The sequence below is a fragment of the Physeter macrocephalus genome, unplaced genomic scaffold (genome assembly GCF_002837175.3).
Source record: "Physeter macrocephalus isolate SW-GA unplaced genomic scaffold, ASM283717v5 random_60, whole genome shotgun sequence".
In the NCBI taxonomy this organism is placed as follows: Eukaryota; Metazoa; Chordata; class Mammalia; order Artiodactyla; family Physeteridae; genus Physeter; species Physeter macrocephalus.
The window spans coordinates 11,407-31,236 of NW_021145343.1; the positions used below are offsets into that span (position 1 = coordinate 11,407).

Consider the following 19,830-nt stretch of genomic DNA (forward strand, 5'->3'; position numbering starts at 1 on the left):
TGTACAGCTGTGGGCCCCATAGAGGACCAATGTGGTAGCTAACTGAGTGCCTGGGACACAGGTCAAAGGCTCACCTTAAGAATCGAGGCAAACAGCCCCAGGGTCTGTCACCAGGAAAGGGACAGCGTCAGAGAAGATACTGGAACAGGGAAGGTGGGAGGGAAGAAGGAAGTCCTAGTCTCTCTGGGCTCTACTTGTGGGTCCAGACTTGAGGTGGGCTCTTGCCTGGCTGTGAATTCCAGTGTGCTCAGTGCTAAGATGGGGGCTGCCCCATGGAGCCAGGATGGAACCTCCCGGAGACCAGCTGGGGCGCCAGCTTATCAGGCCACGTTCTACTTCCTCTTTCCCCTGCTCTCAGCCCTCCTGGCGTATTGTTCTGTTTTACTCCCCAAGACTCTAGAGAAGTCTTATCCAAATGTTATAGCCTGGCCCCAGGAGTGCAGGGAGGACCAAGGCAAGAGACTTGTTCACATCTGAGTCAGAGTTTTAAGTGGGCAGCATGGTCTTGGGGGTGGAGACTCCACAGATGCCCCACCCACATGGCCACCTGGACGGCGCTGGAGAGGAAGGTACTGTGGCTCTCGGCACCAGGAAGGAGAGCGACACCCATACCCACCACCATCCACCTCCACAGCGTCAGCAGCTGGCCTTCCTGTCGGTGAATTAGGGATGCCGGCCCCTGTCCTGCCTCTCCTGGGGTCCGCGTGGCCGTCTAATGAGGGAAAGAAGATGCAGAAACACTCCAAAGAGCCCATGGCACCAGGCAAATGTGAAGCATCATCATGAAAAGCTTAAATTTGCGGGTCTGAAGGAGAAGCAACATCTGGGAAGGAATTATTACAATTTAAAGGGAGGATGCAGGCCTGTTTATAAGAGCGAAATCTGGAAGCAATGTCTGATTTTCTTTTTTTTTTTTAAACTGGTTGGTATTCCAGTCATGCGGCTGTGGTGTGAATGTCCAAATGTTCGAAGCAAAACTGTAGAAAGTGAGTTGAGTCTTGGAGGCGGTTTCCTTCCTTCAGCAGAGCCTTACTGAGCATCTACTACGTGCCAGGTGCTACACGCCCTGCCCACATCTTCCTGCCGCCATGGGCAAGTGGGTGTACCAGATTTGCTGGAGCCTCTGCCCTTCTCTCCAGCCTGCAGCCCTCAGGAAATGCAAGGTCTTCCCAGTTCTGGATCCAGTGACAGGAAAGCCTCTGTAAATTTGTGGGGGTCTCTGAGTGGTGGGGCTGAGTTGGTGGATTCCTAGTTAATTGAAGTGGGTCTGCCTTGCAACGAGAAAAGAGTTTGTGTCGGCGGAGCTGATTTGCAACCTTTTTTTTCTGAAACCTTTCAGCCTAGGTTTCTGGCAGAGCCCTGTCGTGGCAAAACTCAGGATCCAGTCAGGCCACGGGCACAGCACGCCGTCGTCCTTATCTCCCCATTCTCCTCGCCCAAGCCAGCCGAGCGGAGATAGGCCATTGCGAAGCCTCCTTTGGTGACACTGTGTTCTTATCTTGATATTCTCCAGGGATTCGCCCAGAAGGGTCTGTACTCCGGAGAGTGCAGAAAAACTTCTGGAGAGGAGTTTTCAGGAGGAGGAGGGGTGAAGGCAGGGGAGGAGGTCCAGGAAGCAAGAGCCAGGTGTGTGTCTGATCACAGAAGTGGAGGAGAGCTGGGGCTGTCCGGGGCAGGAGGCTGGATATGGCAGGACGCTGGGAAGAGTCCAGACTGGCCTGGGTTCTTGGGGCCCCTGCCATGGAGGGACTGTGGCCAGGGAGTGATTTGACCCACTCTGGGGTTGAGCATCACCCCTTGGCAGTAGCAGGGCTGTGAGCCAGGTGAGAGATGGGGAGCCTCGCCCCAGGCAGCCATAGCAGAGATTGGAAAGAAGTGTTCTGAGCAGTGCCGTGGGGGGCGGCAGTGCAGGGCCCCGAGATGAGGGTCCGGCAGCAGCAGCTGTGGAGGAAGGTCAGTCCGGAACGCACGCAGTCTCAGGCAGGCGGGGGTGACGTGGATTCGTGGAGCAGGGAAGCTGCAAGAAAACCTCAGTGCAGTGGTTTTGACCCACCAAAGCTCCACCCTACCCATCAGAATCCTACTCCTTAGAATTGAATTTCTCTCGCTGGAAAGAATTTCACGTAATTTTTCTCTTGGGGTGGGGGGTGAGGATGGAAACAGTGTTGGGAAACACTGAGTTAACAGTAACGAAGAACCTGGGTGAGCTGCGGTCCTGCCGACAGAGGTCGGCGGTAGGGGCTGGGGCCGTCTGGGCTTCTCTGCTGTGAGAGGCTCTGCTCAGGGTCAGGGGGTCACTTGGGAAGCGGACCACCTCCGGGGCATCTGCGAGCGGCCGAGAAGTGGGCAGTGGTGGTGGGGAGGACAGCCAGTAGAGTTGTAGGGCTAGTTTGGGCTCACCAGGACCTGACTGGAATGCGGACGTCCACCAACACCTGCGCTTTTATTCAGCCCAGGGTAGCGACTGCAGAGAAAACACAGAACAGCTCTAAGCTCCTCACTGATTGGGATCCCAGGAACGAGGGGGCCGAAATCCAGAAGAGAGACGTGAGATGGAGGCAGAAATCCAGAGCTCCACTTCCAGCTGCCTCCCACTTTCACTTGCTATGTGACTTTAGGTAAATCGTGTTGTCCATGAGCCTCAGTTTCCTCGTCTATAAAATGGGAATACTAACTGTAAAGTAGTCACAAGCTTGTTAGAAAAGGTAAATGAGAAACTGTGAACGGCTAGGCTTTGTCAACATCAGACGTTATGAAAATATTATTATTATTCCCTCAATCAGGAGTCATGGCCTCTGAAGATCCTGTCTTTCTTTGAAGAACACGTGCCCGTAGAAAAGCTTGCCAGGTGGTGCATCCCTGTCGTGGAGAATATGTAATGGATCTCATCAGTGGCCAATTCTGGCTCCTTAATGGAAAGAAGAAGCCTGAGCATTGTGCTGGGCGGGCTCTCAAAATCGGCTCCCACTCCAACTTTGCATCTTAATTCTCCCCTTTTAAAAGCAGTGCCCTAGGGCTTCCCTGGTGGCGCAGTGGTTGAGAGTCTGCCTGCCGATGCAGAGGACGCGGGTTCGCGCCCCGGTCTGGGAAGATTCCCACGTGCTGCGGAGCGGCTGAGCCCGTGAGCCATGGCCGCCGAGCCTGCGCGTCTGGAGCCTGTGCTCCGCAACGGGAGAGGCCACAACAGTGAGAGGCCCGCGTACCGCAAAAAAAAAAAAAAAAAAAAAAAAAAAAGCAGTGCCTTCCGGACCTTTTGGTCCATGAACTGTCGAAAACCTGATGGGTAAACACTCAGAGAGAGTGTTTATTTTGGGGTTGGCAACATGCCTGCAAGCTTTGGTGAACCCATGGTTGATATTATTAATGGATGGCCTGGTTTTCTCTCTTCTTAAAAGAAGGAGAATGTGAATGAGAGTTCCCCTTGCAGGATACATTCAGATGAGACATCCAAGCCTGTGCCAGGGGTGCCAGAGGGTCCTGCACCTGGCCTGGCAGGAGGGTGGGTGTGGGAGCGGGTTTTCTCGCTATAGTTTACAGCCTCCAGTTCCTTTGCTTTTTTTCTTCCTTCCAAGGAAGGAAGAATCCTTGTTTCCTAGTTGGCTGAGGGGTAGTGAGCTACCCGGGCGCTGGAATCATAATTGGGTAGCAGGGTCAAGACCCAGGCAGGGCTGCTCTCTGATCCTGCATCAAACAGGAGACTCCCTAATTGGTTTTTCCTCTCTTAAAGCAGTTTCTCTCCAAAAAATTGGTATCTTTTATAGGGAAGTAAAAAAAAAATCCTGGGGCCCTTGTTTATTATTCTCTTGGCTATCAATTTGGTTCATGTCAGGAACCATCTTTATTTGTAGATCTAGAGTTAGAATGGGTCTCAAAAATGTCTTTGAGTTTTAATTCTGAGGATCTCCCAGCATTTAGGCAGTTATGTAACCCAAACAGCCTATTCATGGCTCCTGCTTTCATATGGGCCTTTATGCTCTGTCAAATTCAATTAACATCTCTTAAGGGCCTTGAGAAGGTGAAGGACTTAAGACCAATTTCACAGGCATTGACTTATTACCTACCGTATTTTTTTAAACTAAAGTAAAAAAAAGTCCCTCAGCCTTTGGCTTTTTAAATTTTATTTTCCTTAAGCCTGGAAGCTGCCCTTTGATGATGAGATTAGTGGAAGAGAAAGGGTCAGTTTGACCAGAGATGTCAAAGGTCAGCTCCAGAGGTAGTACCTTCATCTCCCCTGGGGATGGAAAACCACACCTACCTCCTTGTGATTTCCCGGGTTCTTTCCTGAAGTTCATTTTCCCAGGCCATGATCTTTGGAAATTTAAGGTTTTACAGTGTTATCATGGGAATGAAATTATTACCAGAAATAAGTTTCTAGTCATTTATTTTAAAATCACTTTAAATACCATGCATCTCAGTAGAGTAGAATGTGTTTAGGTTGATGGAGGTAGCTTATAGGCCTCCTAAGAAGAAAAGGTACTGAATGAAGGGTGTATATACACCCCCATGTGATGGGTGTTATGGGCCAGAGATTCAAATATTAAGATAATGTCTGTTCTCAGGATGCTCAGGATTTGAATACAAGGAGTAGAGGTTGGGTGGGAGAAAGAAGAGCAAGAAGAGGAAAGAGATGAAATTACTGAGCCATAAACTAATACCAAGTATGAGCTGAGAACAGCTAGAAACCCCTCAAGGGAGGAGCATCTGGTTGAGGTGGGCAGAGATGTCGTGAAGGAGGTGCGACTTGCCCTGGGACTATGAGTGGATGATGGCAGCAGGGAGATGCTGATGCTGATGCTTTTGCTGAGGATGATAATTATGTACCAGTTTCTCTGATACATTAATAATGGGAAACAAGAGTTCATAGAAATTAAATAATTTAGCCAGTGTCACAAAACTAAGGGCCATGTTAGAATTCTAATTCGGATGTCTGATTCCAAAGTCCTGCTCCTAACCACCTCTGAGAATGTATTCATTAGGGTCTTGACAGGAAACAGACACATTCAAATGTGTAATTTGAAGAGAGTTAAAGGAAAGGACTATTCACAAAGGTGTAGACACAGTAGGATGAGACCACAACAGGGCTCATAATCAGGGCGGGGGGCGGGGGCGCGGGGAGCTGTTACTGGAAGGCAAAGAGAGAACTTCGTGGAGCCCAACACCAACCAGCGCCGCGACCTTCAGTAGAGAGTCACAGCCATCCCATGAAGACAAGCAAGGAGGCAGGAAATTGGGCATAAACACCCAGCCCCACCCCAATCCCTGGTCTCCTGCTGGTGTCTGCATTGGCAGAACGTAACTGGAAGTTGCAGGGTCTCAGAGCTGGAGTGACACCCTCTCTGCCGACCGGGTGAGCCTCCCAGGACACAGAACCGGATGGAAAGCCGACCTGGAGGAGCGAACAGAAGATACCCAGCACAGCCTGTGATGTCTCACACGTCAGCTCACGTTAGGATCTTTTCATAAGCACATTAGGGAACAGTCCCAGAGAACTCAGCTTTGCATGTGGTTTATTTTTGCTCGGAACTTTGTTTCGGTTATCTCCTCTAGAAGTGGCCTGTGGGGACCACAAAGGAGGAAGGACGAGGCCATTGTCATCAGAACAGTTTAGACAGCACTGGTGGCTCGCCCCCCTGCACCACCCACCCCCCCTCCTGTCTGGACTGTGCTGTGTTCGTCTGGCACAACCCGGAGAGTCGAGCCATCTGGGTTGCAGAAAAGGGAAGTGGATTAACCTGACATTGGCAACCAAGAGGTTTGTCTCAAGAGAGGGAGACCTCTTTCTAAGGCTTGCTGGCCAGGGTCTTGGGCTCTCAGTTAGTTAGTAGCCTTTACAGTGGCCTGCAAGGCCCCACGCTAACTGAATTCTCACCTCTCCAGCTTAATGTCCTATAGTCTCCCATGTCCAGCCACAGCTGCAGATCCAGGAAGACAACAGTCACGGTCCCCCCGGGGCATTTGCGCGGGCTCTTCCCTCTGCTCTGAATGCTCTCCCCGGACACCTGCACGGCCCAGGCCCGTAGCATCTTCCAGCGTGCTCGAATGCCATCCTCTCGTGAGGCTTATTACCCCGACCACCCTCTCTAAACTGCACCACAATCTCCCACAGTCATCTTCTGCTCTACTTCTTCTCTGATAAATAGTCCTGACAACCTTCTAATATGCTGTGCAATTTGTACTTATTTCTTAAGGTTATTGTTTGTTCTGTGTTTCCATCCACTAGAAGATGAGCTCTGTGAGGGCAGGAATTTTTTTTCCTGTTTTGTTCACTTGTATTCTCAGTGCCTAGACACTGCCTGACACATAAGGGGGATGCCCTTAATACGTATGGAATGAGTGAATGAATGAATGGGTAATTACATGAATGAGATCCTCAAGAATCTAAAAACGGACTTACCATTGTCCCCTAGACCTCTCTCTTCACCGACACATATCTGCTGAGGCTCTTTCCCAGAAATACATCAATCGTTTATTATCACCAGTATTGTCAATATTTTGTGGCCAAAGAGATTGATTTAACTGTCTGCTTGGTAGAGGAAATGTACTCATGACTTTGGTTCTGTATCAAAATTAAATGGTGACCTTGGCTTACTTTGCTTCCCCACTGAGGTTATTTCTTAATCGTAAAGGGAACAGGCTATCCGTGGGAAAAATAATATTTTTGCCACCTTCAGCTTTAAAATGGCTATTTGATATGGCCCACGTGTGTCTGTCAGCAGCAGCTGAAAAAGCTTGAGCTGAGAGGCTCCAAGAAAGACCCGTTGCATCGTCGGAGAGAAGCTCGTCGTAAGACGGAATTAGTTTACAATAACTTATTTACCTGTCCACATCCTTCATATCATATTAAAGCTTTCTCCCTGCTATCCGGGATTCTGGAGTGCTAAGAGGAAAAGGGAAAATCAATCGGTAATGATATATTCAGTTTAGAAAAAGATAGCGATCCCCAGGTAATGACAGTCATGCGTTTTTTGCAGTGGAGGATGCCATTTCCTGTCGTGAAGATGGCTTTCACATATATTATATTTGAAAGAGGGAACTAGGGATAGCCCTGCCTCCCCATATTCGATAGCCTCTCTCTACGAGGTAGTAAATCCATATATTTTTTTAAAAACCTTCTCTCGAGGGAACCCATCCTTTGCCTCCTCAAGGTCTTCTTGTCCATTGTCTAAAAGTAATGATGTGCTTTTGTAGTTCTAGAGTTTGTGTCCTGTGCTCTTTTCAGCATTAAAGAAGACTTACATTCTTATTTTTCCCCATCTCTGGAATTTCTTGGTTTGGATTAGATGGAAAGGAATGCCATTATATTCTCTCTCTTATTGAGTGTTAATAGGTCTACCATGGGGATTAGGGCTTTCTGTGCTTGGGGGATGGAGGGGTGAGATCTAGTGTCTGCCCCTTGGGGTTCTCTGCTGCCCACTCAGATCCCCTTATCTTGGTGTGCCGGGGCAGAGTCTGGGCATGGCCTGTGTGAGATCATCCACACCGGGAAATCCAAGATAGGGACAAGCTCCCACTTAAGTTGGGGACCATCTAAGATGCTGGAATTCCAAAGAGATCTTTTTGCAAAAGATGATACCTTTTCCCCACCCCACCCCCACTCTTCTGTCTCTTTTTAGACGGCCTGGCCTCCTGGTGATGCTCACGCTGTGCTAAGTGTTGGTGGCCACCGAGGATTTTGCATCCTGGGGACGAATCCTGAGCTTGCCAGAGACGGACGGTGCAAGGTAGGTCAGCTCACCTGGAAATCAGAAAGTCATCTTCTCTACCACTGATTTCCTCGGGGAAGTAAGGTAAATGTAGCTGGTTCTCTCACCCTTTGGTCTGTGAGATTTTTACCATAGACATGGGATTAACTGGTAACCAGAGCCAAGCTAAGACACCTGGGCCCCACCCTTCTGGAATCAACACACGAGCATGGCTGTCACTCTTATTCACTCACTTGCGGCTCTGGTCCTCCAGGAGGTTGGATCTGGGGGTGGCCAGCAGCTAGGTGACTACTTAGCGCCTTAAAAACTGCAATTCTTCTTTTGTAATTTAACTTTTCTTGTTATGAAAATAGTATTATTAAATATCATTAAAATATTATTGATATTATTAATATTAAAACAAATAATAATATATTATTTGTTCAATGTAAAAATATTTTAAAAGATAGCACCTAAAATTATATAAATTACTTATAATTGTAATCCCGAGAAATAACCATTTTAGTGTCCTTTTCCAGGCTATTTTCCTAAGCATATACATAAAGTGTACACACACACACGTGCACAACACAGATGAGGTCACACTGTATGTACTACTTGGTAATCCATTATTTTGACTTCACAATATGTTGCAGGTACCTTTTTATATCAGTAAATACAATTCTATAGAATTTTTAAAGGCTTCATATTGTATGGTTATAGTAAGCCACACAGTTTACTTAACCAGTGCCTTAATAATGGAGATCTAGTGTATTTTTAATATTTCGCTCTTACAAACCATACTATAACAAACATTTTTGCATATATGTCTTTGCATAGTCATTTGATTATTTCCTTGGATTCAATTTATAGAGGTCAGCCTTAAAATTTTGATTCAGGAAACTCCAACCTAGATCAGGAAGACCAGGCAGCCAGGAGAGGTGGGGGGAACATGGCCTAACCTCGTGAGGGCAGAGTCTGATGCAACAAATCAGCGAGCTGGGCCTGGAATGAAGGTGGGAGTTGGAGGTGTATGCGCCGGGATTCAGGACACTGGAAGCTGAGCTGGCCTAGGCTAGCATGTCTTGATGGCACTTGAGCCTTTAGAAGTCCAGGGGCCAAAGCCACCTTTGCATCACTCCTAGGGCTGGTGCTGGGCGAGCTCAGATGCTGCGTTCTCAGCAGGACCATGCCCTGGTGCCCTCTGAACAGGAGCCTCAGGGGCTCTGCCTGGGGCCAGCCTGTAGCCTGGACTGCAGCTTCCTTCCACAGCAGGGGTCTCAGCAGCTGACCAACAAGGTTCCTGCCATGTCCTGATTGTCTGCTGGTCAGAGAGCTTTCTCTTTGGACTCAGAGACAGTGGAGCTGGGGATGCACTGCACTCCCAGAGCCCTGGCACAAAGAGAAGGGATCCTCAGTTGCAGGCAGACATGGCTGTGAGCAGGAAGCAGGAGGAGGCTCCAGGCTGGGCCTGAATCAGCTACCGAAATAGAAGAAACATCCACGTGCATCCAGCCTGCTGCCACCCAGCAGTCCGGTAGGGGCGGCCAGTGGGGACAGATGGGCTCCTGACCTTGAGAGTTGTTAGGCTGTTGGCACACTCCTAAGGACATCACTGACTGGCTGGCCAGCTGTCCGGCTACTCATCCTGGACACTAGGGAATGCTTTGCTTCTGTGACTGTCGGGCCAGAGGAGGGGAGTTGGAAAACTAGACAGTTAAGCTTGGATTTGGTGACCGTGGCATTCTCAGCTCTTGGAGGGGGCAGAGGTGGAGTTAAGTGTCTGAGAAGAGATTCAGGAGATGCTCTTCACAGAAGTCAGCTTTCCAAGAATACGCCTTCAAGTTTTAGAGTGTGAGTGTGAGTGTGGCTGAGGTGAAGGGGGAAGAGAGACCCAGGGCAATGGGTTGAATGGCCTTTATTTTGGGGTCTTCTATTCCCTGCCTCTGATGCAGGGTGACACATGGCTCTTGTTCAACCCAACCTTTGAGAAGCATGTATTTTAGGATCGGGAGGGACTTGAAGGTTATCTCACCGGGCATATCTCATAGGATACACCCCTTGTGGGCCTTTAATCTCTGTGCCCACCAGACTGGTCTTCTCGCTGTGAACTCATGGCCGTCTTCCCTGCCTCCTGGCCAGTCCCTGGAGGATAATCATTGATTCCCTCTGTGCCCTCTTCCACCACCCCACCCAGCGCCTGCCGAGACGTTCAGTAAATACTCACCGCACACACACCCACAGCCTCTCCTGGGAGCACCACCATAGCATACGGCCTGGAGCTGGCTTATATGTTTCCCTCACGTGCAGGACTCCCACAGATTCCCAAGAAGATAGGAAGCTTCCACGGCCTGCTTTGGCCCCTGGTAACCAGTGGAAGAACTATCACCTTCCTGTGGAAATCGGGCCAGGTCACTGGGCTCCATGAATCCTGCTACAAAGCGGGATCTGCTCAGATGCAGAGCTAGGAGGGCTGCTCTCTGCTTGTCCGTGGCTTGATGAGCAGCCTCTGTGTAACCAAGAGCATGGTACCAGGACCAGCCAGCAGGAGGGGAATCTGATGCCAGCACTGCAGTGTGCGACCGTGGCCAGGGTGGGGCTGAAGAGGTAAGGGGTAAAGCTGAGGCCCTGGTTCGTGCAGAACTGAAGACTGAGCCGAGAATGGCATTAACAGACGCCTAGGCTCAGAGGTGATGGAGGGCCAGCGTCGATCCCCATCGGTGCGGGGGATGCCCCTGTGCGGCCTCCCCAGCCTTCATCCTGGGACTCCCTCAGTGCTGCCTATCCAGGCCCCTAGTCCCCCTGGGTGCCCTGCATCCTGGGAGGACGTTACAAATGTCTCCAGAACTAATGGGACCTGGAGCTGTGCCATTAGAGGACACCTTGTGCTGTGCCCTGGACTTTTGCACTCACAGCAGCTTCACCCGGCAAAGCCACCCCAAAGGTGCCCTTGCTGACCACACACATCCTGTGCCTTTCTGCACTCCCTCGCTCTTCACAGCCTTGCTTATTTGGACGCCCGGCCCCTCCTCCCTCCTTCTCTTTCTGATCCCCCTTTGGCTTCCACCCTGAGGATGGACCTGTGGGCTGGCATTTTAGCGCTGCTTTCGCCAGCACATCCAAGCCGTCACCCACTTGTCCTTTGTTCTTGCTGCCTGTCCTGGCCCCCCCTGGAAACTTCTGCAACCCCTACCTCCCCTGGGCCTCTGGGCCCTCAGATGCCTGAGGGGGCCATGTAACCACGCCAAGGGGCTTGGGCACAGATCCTTTAGCAGAGCCTTAGCCAAACCCTCAGTGCTGCCCAGGCATCCTTCATGCATCACTGGTCCATTCCCTTTCCGGTCCTTGCAACTGTTCCCTGCCTTCCCCGTTGTCCTCAAGACCTCCAGCCAACCCTGTCCTCCTCAGGATCAGCAAAAGACCTCCCTACTAGTTTCACGTAGACATGGAGCCTCCCACCCTCGGCTTGGGTGGGCTGCATCTCTCTGTCTTTCTGGCCACTCGAGCCCCTCTTCCTCCTTCTGCCATGAAGGTGTTTGTGCTACCGGGGTTCCCTCAGCTTTACTGCCTCTCAGCAGCCCCTCTACTCCCTCTGCTTCAGCTGTCCCCAGGGCTTCATTCTCAGGAAGCCCCTCTGTCCTAAGGTCCTGACCACTTCTCCATAGTTCTGAGAATCTATTACCCACCGGTCTGATTGCATCTCAGATTTGACCTGGCCAAAAGAAGCCACCTCATTGCTCTGAGCCTCTAGGGATGGCTCAACCCTCGCCTCTCCCTAGGCTGTGAACCTCTGTCTCCTTTGTCTTGAGCCTCTCATCCTCTTTCCTGGACCATGAGCTTCTGGAGGACAGGGGCCATTCTTTTATCTCCCCATCATGAGATCAGATGATCTCATTCAGTTCAGAGATCACAGGACTGCAGGACAGATGACCTCACAGGCAGTGAGGTAGAAGGGACACTGGACTGAGAGACAGGCCACTGGGCTCTCATCCCAAATCCACCACTAATGCCAGGCAAGCCCCATACAGCTTTCTGAGCCTCCATCTCCTCTGCTTTAAATGTAGAATAACCACCACCCCCCACTGACCTTCCTAGCTCCCAGGAGAAGGTAGACAGGTTCACAGGTAAAATGACATTACCTGGGCCAGCAGTGCTCAGGCCTCAGTGAACATTGCAGTCACCTGGAGAGATTTTTAAAAATACAGATGCCTGGGTTCTTACCCCAGACCTTCTAATTTCATTGTTCTCGTGAGGATGGGCATCTGTGTATCTTAAAGCTTTAACCAATACTCTCAACTCAAAGGTGTTACCAAATTCCTGGATTCTAAGCCCTGAGGATTTGGGATGGAGGTTATGGAGATTTGGCAAAACAAAATTGCTGTATGATATGTAATTTATCTACTCTTTCAGCTATTCTAAAAATCTACCTCCTGGGTCAAGGCTTCTGAAAGCTGGGTACCATGGCTATGGCGCTCTGTCAACCCTGTTCATCTCACCCCACCCGGAAATGATTTTACATGAACCCTACAGGCTGTTAGAAGATCTTATTTTCCTATGGAGCATGTAGATATGCTCACATTTAGGATTTTGTGGTAGTTAATGTCCATCCTGTCACTGTGACTCCTTTGCTGGGACCTGAAATCAGTGCCTCTGATTTCAGCATAGGCATCTTCTCCTAAGCCATCATCACAGTATCTCATATTGGATCATGTCATAACAGATCAGCTCCTTGTTTGCCTCTTCTAAGTCTAAACAGTGGCTCTCAACCCTGGCTGAATATTAAGATCACCTAGGGAAATTTTTAAAATTCTGATATCCAGGCTACACACCAGATCAGTTAGATCAAAATCTCTTCGGCTGAGACCCAGGCATTAGTATTTCTGTGACACTCCCCAGGTAATTCCCAGTAGGAGGCCAAGGTCAGAGGCACGGCCAAGCCTGCAGGCAAATCTGTGACCCACCTGTGACAAACGTTTGAGACTTCCTAGGGGTGGTTTCATGGAGACAGCATGCCCTGCAACACTTGTTTGTCTCCCTCCTGCTTTTGATTTGCATTGTCTTACAGTCTCCTTTTAAGTCACCTTCAATCCTTTCTGAACTCAGTGAGGTGAAAACAAGCAGAACCGAAAGCTTCCTGCTTTTCTCTGGCTGGGCCCTGGGCAGCCAGCTCCCACCCCGGCAGGCCTCCCGGGAGAGAGGGTTGCAGACCCCCTTCCCTACCCATAGGTGCCAGGCCAGAGCCGTCGATTCTGGCGACCCCACAGTGGGGAATTGCAGCCAGTCTGCCAAGAGCCCTCCAAGGCCCGTGAGAGAGGCTCGGTCCGTTCACAGCACCTGCGTGCTGACACGGGACTGGGGCAAAGAGGGGACCGACAGGGTGGTCCGTCAGAGCATCACTGGACGGCGGCTGTGCCACCCTTGTCTGCCCTCCTTGGCCTGTGAGACTCGGCCCCGTGCTGAACAACATGCTGAGATCATCAGCCAAAGGTAGGCAATGCCCCAGGGGTGGATCCCCCTTTTCTGGAGTTGAGTTGTTGGAAGCAGCATATGCACAGGGAGGGCACTTCCCCTTAGCTAATGGGGGCGGGGCGCACACAGCAGTCCAGTCTAGCTGCAAAACCTTGTTTGGCACCTGGGCTAGAAATAGCTTATCTGCAAACCTCAGAGTTTATTTTTGTGGGCAAGTTTGATTTCCAAGTGACCTGTCTCCTTCCTTACTTTGCACCTGCCCCAGAGACCAGGGCTGATGGGAACAGTTGTGGGTTTGTGCCCTACAGGAGGGCACCTGGCCCGGGGTGGGGGGCGTGGGAGTTGACACCCAGCCTGTGCTCTGCAAGCTTTGCTGTGCCTGTGAGGGCTCAAGGGGAGGGGCACCTCTTTCTAACTTACACAAAAATGCTGAATAGGCTGGTAGTGGCCCTGCCCGAGTCCTGCTCTGGGAGGGCACCATGCACGCATTTGTCCAGTGGCTGTGTAAGGAGGCTCCTGAATTTGTGAGCTTCTGGCTCTTATTGATAGTTTCATATATTCACAGGTCACTCAGAACTTTTAAGCTTTTGTCTGCTAATCATAAATTCTCTCTCTCTCTTGCAACATGACAGATAGAGCCAGAAGCATTGGGGCTATAAGAAGAATACCCAGCACACGGTAAAACTCATTCATTCATTCATTCATTCACTCAAGCACTTACTGGCAACCACACTGTATATTGTTCTAGGTCCAGGATCCAGAGAGGTCAGACAAGAGCCTGTCCTCAAGGAGCTGGCAGTCCAGTGGGGAGACCAAGAAGTAAATACATTCTGACAATAAGATGTGATAAATGCAACAATAGGAATTTATACAATGTGCTATGGAAGAACTCATTCAGTCAACAAATATTTTTTAAGCACCTGCACTATGCCAGGCTGTATTCCGGGCACTGGGGGTACAGCAGTGACCATATGAGACAAAATCCCTGACCCAGAGCACACATTTGAGGCCATGAGAGTATTCAGCCACTAAACTAGTTTAATCAAAACCACAAGCTTCCAAGAAGAGGTAACTTCAAGCTGGAAATGTGTGTGTGTGTGTGTGTGTGTGTGTCAGTGCACACGCACACATAGGCAGTGTTTCAGGCAATAGAAACAGCTTGTGCGAAGGCCTGAAGGTATAAAGGGACAGGAGAGCCCAGAGCATAAGTGCTAAGGGAGACCTAAGAGTTGGGAGATGTGGCTGGAAAGGTAATTGGGTCTCGGCTGTGATGGGCATTGAGTGCCATGCTAAGCCTCCAGAAGCCACCCTCTCAGATAATGGAAACAGAGCTGAAGGGTCACAGAGCACTGGCCAGAGAGCACTCTCACAGCCAAGCTCCCCGTGCACTCCCCGAGCCCCAGAGACTCTTCGGCAGCCTCGTGCTCAGGGCAGCCACTGCCCCAACCTCACTTTGTTAGAACGTCCAAGACTAAGACCGTAGGACTTACTTTACCTCTTCCCATGACCCGGTGCTTTCAGTTTGCAAAGTGTTTTCACATAACTTCATCTACTTGGTCATAAGGGAGACCCTAGGAGGTAGATAGAGAGGGATTATTGTTGCCATTGATTATACTGAGCAAAACAAGCTGAGGCCCAGAGAGGGCCAGTGTCTTGCCCAAGGTCACACAGCCAATCAAAGCAGAGTGGGAACTAGAGTCCTTGTCTCCTGGTTCCTAATCCTGCCTCCACATCAACTGCTACTCCTTAGATTGAAGCCTAAGACCTCTGAGCGAGTGTCAGTCTGCGCCTGCCTGTCTTCCACAAACATTAGTTGAGCACCTACTATGTGTCAAGCCCAGCATTGAATAACCATCCTCTGGGCCTCAGTGTAGTCCCACCCCCACCCAGGAAAAAAACTGGAAGAATCACATCTTCCTTCCTTCCTCCCACCCACAGTCAGCCAGGCCCAGGCATCACCCACCTACACCAAGTTGAACAGCGAATGGAATTACCATTGCAGGCTGGAGACCACTCACTCACTGCATCCTCTCATCCAGGCCACTCGGAGGCACATTCATTACAGCTGCCAGTGCATGTTTTCACTCTTACTTGTAAGGGAGCTGGATGCTAAAAGGATGGGGGAGACTTAATTCTCATTCACAGAGCTAGAGCTTCCCTGTGTAAGACAGATGCAGCCTAGCAACCCTCACGGGCCCTTCTTTTGATTTGTAGCAACTCATTTAGATAAAAGCATCTGGTTTGTGAGGTAGCAACAACAACAAAAAATCATTAAAAGCATATTTCTGCTTTTACAAAGTAACCTAGTAACAGCACAGGAGGTAACAATTAACCTATCCCCCCTCCTCCAGGTACACAGGCAGGTGCCGAAAGTGGGAAATGAAAGTCGGGACACGGAGAGGCTCTATCCGGGGTCCCTTCTCAGATCAGTGCCATGCTCACGGATGTGCACAAGGCAGCCCCCAGCAGCCAGCCAGAGAGCCTCGCCCTCCCATTAGCACGTACAAGAGGCATCCTGCTTCTCCAACCCAGAATAAACAGTGCGATTACTTATTTAGCACCAGTTCAGGGCTTTCTAAAATGCAGTCAGAGTGCTCTGCATCTTGCACGGGTGAGCACAGAGCTGCACTACTGGCTCTGTGAATCGGATAAAGTAAATCTGACCCCATGCCAGCTAGCCAAACTCACCTCCCCTGACCTCCACCCCGGCCCCCAGGCATGCCCCACGCACTCACACACGGCCTCTGCTCCCCTCCAGACAGACCCTGTGCTCCTAACTGACCCTGCTTGTGTCCATCGAGCCTCTGAGCACCTGTCCTGCTAAGCCTACATCTCCCAGGAGTGCCTCTCCATCCCTACCCATCTCCTGGCAAAGTGCTCCCAGGCCACCCACGCTGGGAATTTTCTCTCTTCTCCTCTGATTTCCTGTTGCTATTACTCTCCCTGGCACCCATTTGGTTCTTTTGGGGTCAAGTGCAGTTCTTTCACTGTCCAGTGTGCTCAAGGCTCATCCCCGGACCACTGTGAGCTCAGAGCTGAGCACATATAACACCGTAAAGGAACCGATCATAGGAGGTCAACTCACACGGCCTCTGGCCGTGCTCCTGGGCCCCTCGGCCCCTCTGCTTCCCTTCTGTCCCCGAACCCTCTCACCTGGCGCCTGGCTGTTGTCTTGTCTGCCTTGGGAGACAGCTGGCAGTCCCCTGAGGGCAGGGACAGTGTCTTGGTCACTGGGTCCCTCCCCACAGCCTGACACAAAGAAGGCTCTGGCACAGTTACGGAATGAGTGAGTGGCATATGTGCCTCACTCAGAAGCATCTCATTTAACCTGTCTCACCTGCGTGTACTCAGGCTCCTGCCACGCCCATGAGAGCAGCTCACAGCTGCCCACCTCAGGGCAGTGAGGGCAATGCACTGACCCAGCCCTTCCAAGGCCACTGCCCCTGGGGCACCAGCACCCCAGGCCAGAGCCCTCCTTTCTGCTGTTCCAAGCGCAGTCCCCAGTCCAAGAGGAAGACAGGCTCCCAGACCCTGCTGGAACCCAGGGTCTCAGTATGCTCCATTTAACATTTAAAACACTTTTGGAAAAGAGGTCCCATGTTCAAAGGGACCTCACAGCATTCATTCATTCGTTCATTTGGGGAGCATTTGTAGTAAGCAGCGTAGTGTAGTGGTCAAGGGCACAGACGATGGAACAAGACTGCCTGGGTCCTAATCCCACCCCGCCCACACCAGCTGTGTGACTTCCGACACGTTATTGAACCTCCTCGTGCCTCAGTTTCTTCACCTGCAAAATAGAGATTATAAATATATCTACCTCATGGGGTGGCTGAAAGGATTAAATAGTTCATATGATACAACACCTAGAACAGTGCATGAAACATAGCTTAATACAAGGGTTTGCTGTTATTATCCTAAGGGCTGGGACCCCAGCCGACTCATGGACTTAATTCATACTTTCTTCAGGACCAAATGCCCACCCCCTACCTCCGCCCCCACGCCGGTCACCCTGTGGCCTTTGCTTGCTGAATACATCCAGTCAGCAGGGGACCTCTGCTCCCAGGGAGGTGGCCCTCCTCAGACCACAGGGATCCCAAACAGCCACTGGGCTGCAAACTGATTCTCCACGGACAAGGGCAGAGGGTCCTGGGGCCCCTCCTCCTCGCTTCTGGTGGGGGATCTCCCAGCACCCATCACAGAGGACTTGAACTGCTCAGCCCACAGCTGCCCCAGCAGCCTAAACCCGAACAGCGGACAAATGACCCTCAGGGCACTGGGTCCTGCCCCATCAAGGGCTGCCGCTGGCCGGCTTTGGGACCGGGAAGCATGTCCCTGCTCCTCTCTGGATCTCAGTTTCTTTGTCTGTGTCATGAGGGGGTTGGATTCATGATTGATCCCCAGGGGCCAGTCAGGTAATGTCCCTAGGAGTGACACTCTGGATGTGGCCACATGGGGGCTTCGGGGACCCCACAGTTAGCACTGTGGCTTCAGAAGGTACGTCAGCTTGTCCTTGGGGCATCTGTCGTGAACAGTTATGAGGTCATCATCTGGTAAATAATTCATAACCCCAGAGATGGGATAAGCTGCCAATAAACAATAACCCATTTAGAACGAGGCTTGGCAGGGGCACGTGCAGCCGTGGTGACGCAGCTCCCTCCCCGCCTCCGGTGTCCTGCTGATGAGCCGGACTCAGGCCTGGCCTTTCTGAAGCCGTCCCTCCCCACCCCGTCCCCTGGCTCAGCAGGGTTTAGTCTCTGGAATAACAAGGACGAGTATTGAGTGCTGACCAAGGGCCAAGGGCCGTGCTGAACGGTTTCCATGTACTTTCTCCTGGGATCCTGCCAACAACCCTATGGATGGACATGGGTACTATTATTGTCCCCCTTTACAGAGAAGTAAACTGAGGTTCCCAGAGGCTAAATAACTTACCCAGGGTCAGAGCGCAAGCGGTCTGGGACTCAGGTCAGCTCTGGTTCTGAGCCCGCTTGTCCCACTCCCTCCTGCTGTGAGTTTTAACCTCTCATCCCTTGTCTGGCCTTGATGTCCGTGTGACCTGTGCCCTCCCAGCTCAACTAGGAGCCCTGGAAGCCTGTGTTCCCCCACTGGTCTCCCTCACCAAGCGGGGGGCCCAGGAGGTGTTTCATAGAGACTGCAGACCCCAGCCTCACTGCCTGGCTGACTAGTTAGTGGTATAATTAGACTTGTGAGTGGTGTTTAGAGGCCAAACCAAAGCCACTGGGGCAGGGAGCAGGAGGGGATGTCTTCATCTGAACTTCCCATCTTCTCACTGGCCTGGTACACTTCTCCTTATCAGGAGCACAGCCTTCGGGCCACGCTTCCCCATCCTGGGGGAGGAGCTCTGTGCCCAGATGGTGTGAACCCGGCTGTATGGGCTGGTCTTTAGGATTGGGTGAGCCCTGCCAGGAGCTGTTCCTCTCCTGCCCATACTGTCGCCCTGCCAGCAAGGCCAGCGGCTCGCCCTACATCTGCAGGGCTACTTCAGAGTCCTGCCCTGGCCCCGTCAGGGAGGGACCCCAAAGATAAAGAGGTGAAATCTCTCCCACTGCTCATTCTTGGCTTCTCCTGGGTCAGGGCACACAAGGACACATCAGCACCCCCACAACCAGCATCCCCAGGACCTGCAGTCAGGCAACCAGAGCCACCCTGAGTTGGGAGCTGTGAGGAACAGGGTGGAGCTGCTGGATGCTGGGCCCTGGAAATGTCACACATCGGGAATGTTGCACAGACCTCTGGGTCAGCCGTGTAGTGGGGGAAGCCACAGTGGTCCCATGCGTGCTCATTTCTCAATAACTGTGGTAGCCAGCCCTGGGAGAGGCCCCTTGTAGCCTTCTCACCTCTCCTACTGTGCACAGCGGGGTGGTCAGGACTGGGGGACACAAAGGCCAGGAGAAGTGGTCCCTTGCTGCGTTTCAGAACAGCTTGAAACAGTTGGAAACTTCCCATCTCCTTTGAGAAGGCTTCCCTGAGGAGACACTGCTCCTGTCCTGCCGGTCAGGCTCCCATACTGACCTACATCCCCAGGCCCCTTCCTGTACAACTTTGCATCCAGAAGTGGGGGAAGATCACCCTGGGGCATCGCCTGCCTTTGGCTGATGATCTCAGCATGTTGTTCAGCACGGGGCCAAGTCGCACAGGCCAAGGAGGGCAGACAAGGGTGGCACAGCCGCCGTCCAGTGATGCTCTGACAGACCACCCTGTCGGTCCCCTCTTTGCCCCAGTCCCGTGTCAGCACGCAGGTGCTGTGAACGGACCGAGCCTCTCTCACGGGCCTTGGAGGGCTCTTGGCAGACTGGCTGCAATTCCCCACTGTGGGGTCGCCAGAATCGACGGCTCTGGCCTGGCACCTATGGGTAGGGAAGGGGGTCTGCAACCCTCTCTCCCGGGAGGCCTGCCGGGGTGGGAGCTGGCTGCCCAGGGCCCAGCCAGAGAAAAGCAGGAAGCTTTCGGTTCTGCTTGTTTTCACCTCACTGAGTTCAGAAAGGATTGAAGGTGACTTAAAAGGAGACTGTAAGGGCTTCCCTGGTGGCGCAGTGGTTGAGAGTCCGCCTGCCGATGCAGAGCACACGGGTTCGTGCCCCAGTCCGGGAAGATCCCACAGGCCGCGGAGCGGCTGGGCCCGTGAGCCATGGCCGCTGAGCCTGCGCGTCCGGAGCCTGTG

General features: G+C 51.7%; 1 protein-coding gene across 1 annotated transcript in view; it reads left to right on the forward strand.

The window, feature by feature from the left end:
- Positions 1-7,714: 7,714 nt before the first annotated feature.
- LOC114484823 (kelch-like protein 29) overlaps positions 7,715-19,830 on the forward strand; it is a 114,675-nt gene continuing 102,559 nt past the window's right edge. Inside the window, exon 1 of the mRNA XM_028483713.2 lies at positions 7,715-7,787. The gene's annotated coding sequence lies outside the window, so the exon portion shown is untranslated. The remainder of the gene's footprint in view (positions 7,788-19,830) is intronic.